This window comes from Penaeus vannamei, chromosome 7 (genome assembly GCF_042767895.1).
Source record: "Penaeus vannamei isolate JL-2024 chromosome 7, ASM4276789v1, whole genome shotgun sequence".
NCBI classification, from domain to species: Eukaryota; Metazoa; Arthropoda; class Malacostraca; order Decapoda; family Penaeidae; genus Penaeus; species Penaeus vannamei.
This window is the reverse complement of record NC_091555.1, coordinates 8,627,882-8,633,159: the sequence shown is the minus strand read 5'-3', so window position 1 is coordinate 8,633,159 and position 5,278 is coordinate 8,627,882.

Sequence of the window (5,278 nt, the reverse complement as noted above, 5' to 3'; positions counted from 1 at the left end):
AACTGTGTTACGAAATTCTAATATGCGTTTATTATTGTTACTTATTCTGAATGATATGCGCAATTACTACAAATGAAGAACTTAATCACATTCATAACTGTACTTATACCCGGGTTAATGCGTGTATATGACGAAAAAAACAAACAAACAAAAAACAAATAAACAAGAACCCACTTAATTTACAGCCTTTATCAATGACAACTTTTATTAATGAACGCAGACATCGACATTTAAAAGAAAAAGTTCACCGCGACACTGAAATTTCAAAGAAGCTTGTGTCTCTGAAATTCTCGCCCGAGCTGCTTGTCACGTGACACAGGACGTAACTCACAGCGCGGTTTTCAGAGAGGAAGAAACACACATGGGCACTTGGATATATTCTAATACACATTGACCGTTTAAAAGGTTCATTGATGTGCACTTGTCAGATTTGATGTATTATTCTGATTCACTTGATCATTGTAAATGATTAGCATATTCTAATTCATAGTGTAATTACACCTTTTTTTGTGTGTAAGGCCACAGCATTTTTTTTTTTTTTTTTTTTTGAATAGCAGGCCAGTCGACATTTACTTCAGGAAAAGGAAAAAAATGAAAATCCCGAATCTTGTTTATTTTAATTTTCCGCGATGGAAATAGCAAACAAATAAATAAATACAAATCAATTTGGCTATGAGTCAAAAAGGAAAAGAGGAAAACAAATAACACATTTTCTAATACACATCCACCTTTGAATAAATATTTATTATATAATGCTACTTCTCGGGCATTTCATAAATTTTCCTAAATATAAGAAATGATAGAAATATCTACATATTCTGATTCATATGCGTAGTTGCATCTCTACTGTGTTCTCACCCGACATTATCATGTGTTAACCTCTCATCAGGGAAAGAACATGAAAACGCGACTATACAACCTCCTCATTATTTCGACCTTGAACCGTGCTGTGTGCTGTGTAGAGCAGTGGTGACGTGCTGGGCTTGCAATCTTGCTGACCTGCGTTCGATCCTGCGCACTATCAGTGAATGGTAACCCCGGCCATTCCTTGCACACCGGGGGGGGGATTTAGAAGCAAAATAAAAACAGACAGTATATCACAGCAAAGAATATCCATTGTATCAAATGGAATTAACACTAAAACTTTAAATCTTTAAAATATTTAAATCATGTTGACAAATGTAGAAAAGGTATGAATGAGAATAAATATCTTCACAATACAAGAGACGTATTTGACCGGCTTCGATTTCCATCACATCTAACGAAGAGATAATCGAAGCCGTTCAAATACATCTCTTGTATTGTGAAGATATTCATTCTCATTCATACCTTATCGTTCATAAGGTCATGGATATGTCGTTTCTCCGGGATGAGGTCAGATGATCTCGATGGTTGCGAGGAGGAGGGAGGGGGGGAGGGGGGTATGATCCCGGTAACGATGGTGATGGCACAGCATTCTCAGACCAGTGATACATGTACCCGTCTCCCCAATATACACTGAAAAAAAGCATTGGGTAAGGATTGTGACGTAGCGGGTCGTATTAGCATCCTAAGGGAGACTATTATTCCAAAAATATTATTATTATATTAATGCCCAATATTCATGCTTTCATTTTCATATACTATCCATTATTCATCTTTAGTTATAAGACAAATTATAGAGTGATAGATTTATAAATGTTTTGAATGTTTTAATCTTCTCACCCTATAAGGCATTCGACTTGGAAGATAATTCTATAGGATCACTCAATCCATCAATCATGTTCTGATGTAATGACGGCGATGGCGCCCTCTCGTCTTGAGATGTAACCAGACAAGAAAAGTAAACTCAAATCAACCCTCACTGTGAATCAAAATGTTCTCATCCGTCAAAATTGTAGACAAACTCAAATGCATCTGGCAAAATTCCATTTCCCACTCCATATTTATGCGTAAAAAGAAAATCTGACACGCAACGGCAATAGATAATATTTTAAAAATGTTTACATATGCATCTGGCAAAATTCCATTTCCCACTCCATATTTATGCGTAAAAAAAATCTAACACGCAACGACAATAGATAATATTTTAAAAATGTTTACATATGCATCTGGCAAAATTCCATTTCTCACTCCATACATATACGCAAAAAGAAAATCTGTCACGTAAATACAATAGATAATATTTTGAAAATGTTTACATACTATAACAAAGGTTCAAGCCTCGCACGAATAACTCATAAGAAATTACCTTTGTGGGCGTTAATAAGCTTCAGAGCTCTTTCTCTCTCTCTCTGTCTATCTCTCTTAAACTTAGTATAGTAACCGTTCCTACTTCATAAACGGTTCGTCTTCATAAGAATGAAATTTTGTGAAAAAGGATAATGAAATTCATGTTGAACTCAATCTTTATGATGGCTTCCAACCTAACATAACCCCGCCTCTTAACAAGCACTAACCCACATAAACAAAACAGTTTCTGCCCAAGGATAGATGCGGAAAACCTGTCTCGAATATTTGTACAAGTTGGCAACCTCCCTGACTGCCTGTCACCTGGGGGGGGGGGGGATAATTACCCGCTCTGCCCAGTCCGTAGCCGATATAAAGTTTTAAAACCGGTTGTATAGACGACCAAGCTTGTGAAAATCAAGGATAATGCGTATTATTTCTTTTCGGGACTCGAGCTTCAAGTCTTAAATTGTATCATCAATTGCTTGTTGGGATTCAATTCAATTCAATAGTTTATTTATTAAAGCGTCACGATACAATTTTTCTTTTAACAATCAAATATATAACAACACTATTAATAAGCTTGTTCCGATTAGTCAGAAAGAGAGGCGCGATATATCATTCCCTTTGACGCAATAATGTACTTGTTAAGGGCGTGGCCATATCTCACCGCCCCTTTGCGAAGTTCTCTCGTGGGCGTGCGAACTGAAATGATTTTGCTCTTCTCTTCGGCACCAAGGGCGTGGGCTGTATCACTGCTACACACCGCAAAGCTACTGAACGCCCGCTCATGCATATACAACTTATACTTATACTTGCACTTATACATTTACTTATACTTAAACATATTTATATATATACATATACTTATACATATACTTATATTTATATACTTATACTATTTACCTCATGGATTGAAAACACGCTGGTTTCGTCCTAGTTAGAAGTTAATAGGGGTTTCTAGGCATCTACTTGGGGTCAAAGGTGAGTTTGGTTTCCCTTTTATATCCCCGTATGAACGCTTAATTATCTAGCGACCATGGTCATCGCTTGTCCCCTCACACGTGCCGACCTATATTTTCGCTAATTGGCCTCAAGGTTAATACAATGTTTTTCAAAGAGCGTTGTTGCCTCATTTCTCAAATTAATATATTATTTTTCTTATGATCTATAACGCAATCTATGGAAATTGCCGAGCTTTACCGTAAAGCCTCTAGGTATAACTACATGCAGGTGGTCCTACCCTTGCATGAGAGGCTACATACTAAGACATTTAGCCATCTGAAACCTTCTCTTGTGCGTTCGCCTCTGATGTAAAAAGACCTTGTAAGCATCGATTATATCTCCCCTGCCTCTTTCGTAAGAATATAATAGAAAGACTAATTAGCACAGGATGCTGCCTAGCTTTTCAGTAATTTACCCAATCTTTATAACCCCCCTCCCGAAAATATCTATATTATCTGCCTAAAAGTATACGGGAAGAGAAGAAAATAAGCACCGCTACCTACCTTGGACCTACCTTGATAGTTACAGTGATCTCTTTTATCAGAAGGGGCACTCTGCCAAATACATTTTCCTTCCTATAAGAACACACACTCTCTCTCTCTCTATCTGTGTTCATGCATATCACTCTCTCTCTCTCTTCCTCCTTTCCCCCCTCTCTCTCTCTTCCTCCCTTCCCCTCTCTCTCTCTCTCTCACTATCCCTCTCTCTGTCTTTGGCTACGGGCATAATTTAACCGATCTTTACTTGTTAATCTCCCCGCCCGTCTTTCTCCCTTGCCGTTGGCCATTCAAGCACCACTTTTTAAGCAATACAATACATTTACTTAACTTCCCTCTACAAAGCGAGGCAAATCATTATACATTGGCATTAAATGAAACTTTCTACTGGACCTCAGTATTATATTCTGATTAACTTATTACACTTCTTCTGTAGAGAGAAAAATAAAAACAAATCTGATTTGTCTAAACCTTGAACATTCTTTGTTTAAGATATAATCTTTCACTAAATCATTGATTGTTGCAGCGCCGAAAACCGTTAAGGCCCTTGTCAGTTGTTTCTTTATCTTCCAAAGTAAAAATGCATGTATAAAAAGATGACTGAATAATTAACATATTTCTCCCTTTTAGCAACTGACTCGATCAAAACAAAGGACTACCATATACAATGAAAACATTTTTGTAAGATATAAAACACTTTTAGGGTAAATTATTACTACTCATTTGTCTCTCCTCTCATTAAGCTTTTATAATCTTACGTTTATTGGACAAAGACAAAGGCAAATTCGCTTAATGCAGGGAACCAAGGGTAAATTTACCCCAAGGAAGTAAAATGGTACATGGCAACCTCGATCCGATAGATCTTACCAGGCAGCATGGGAATTTCCAAACTGATAGTGCTTATTGATTTTTTTTCTCAAACCAAGTTATCAGTAACCATATATATTTCTTAATCAAAATACTATTTGCAAAATGTAAAACATAAAGGTACTTATCTTTCCTTGGCATGCGTTTACATTAGACATTCATGTTTCCATGGCATGACATTCTTGTGTTTACATGGTATTCGACGAGCGAAATACAGTCATTGAGGCATATTATACAGGAAGGGTAAAAACGCAGATCTAATGGGGGAAAAGCGGGAATTAAAGTAATATTTGTCAGTGTTTGTCCTAAATGGCAAGTGAAAAAACATTTGTTTGGTAAAAATATTCGCGTTAGGTCACAATGAAGGAGAGAAAAGCGTCCCTTTAATGGACTTGGAGAGAAAAATGTCCTTTTATACTAATGCAAGGGTGATAAAAGTATATATATAAATAATGTATTCTTTTACATCTCAGAGAAAATCTATGTTCAAATTGTTCAGTTGTCATCATATTGCTAACGTCTTTAACAAAAAGCATGTATATTACAAGATTCAGTTTGAGGAATATGATACATTTGTCTTTCTTGTGACAGAACTGTTTATTTTAAAAAAGTCAATTTGCTCATCAATATCAATAGTCTTATTTGTCTAAAGATATCCTCTCAAACAGTGATGATGATGTTTTGGGGCAATATACAGATAA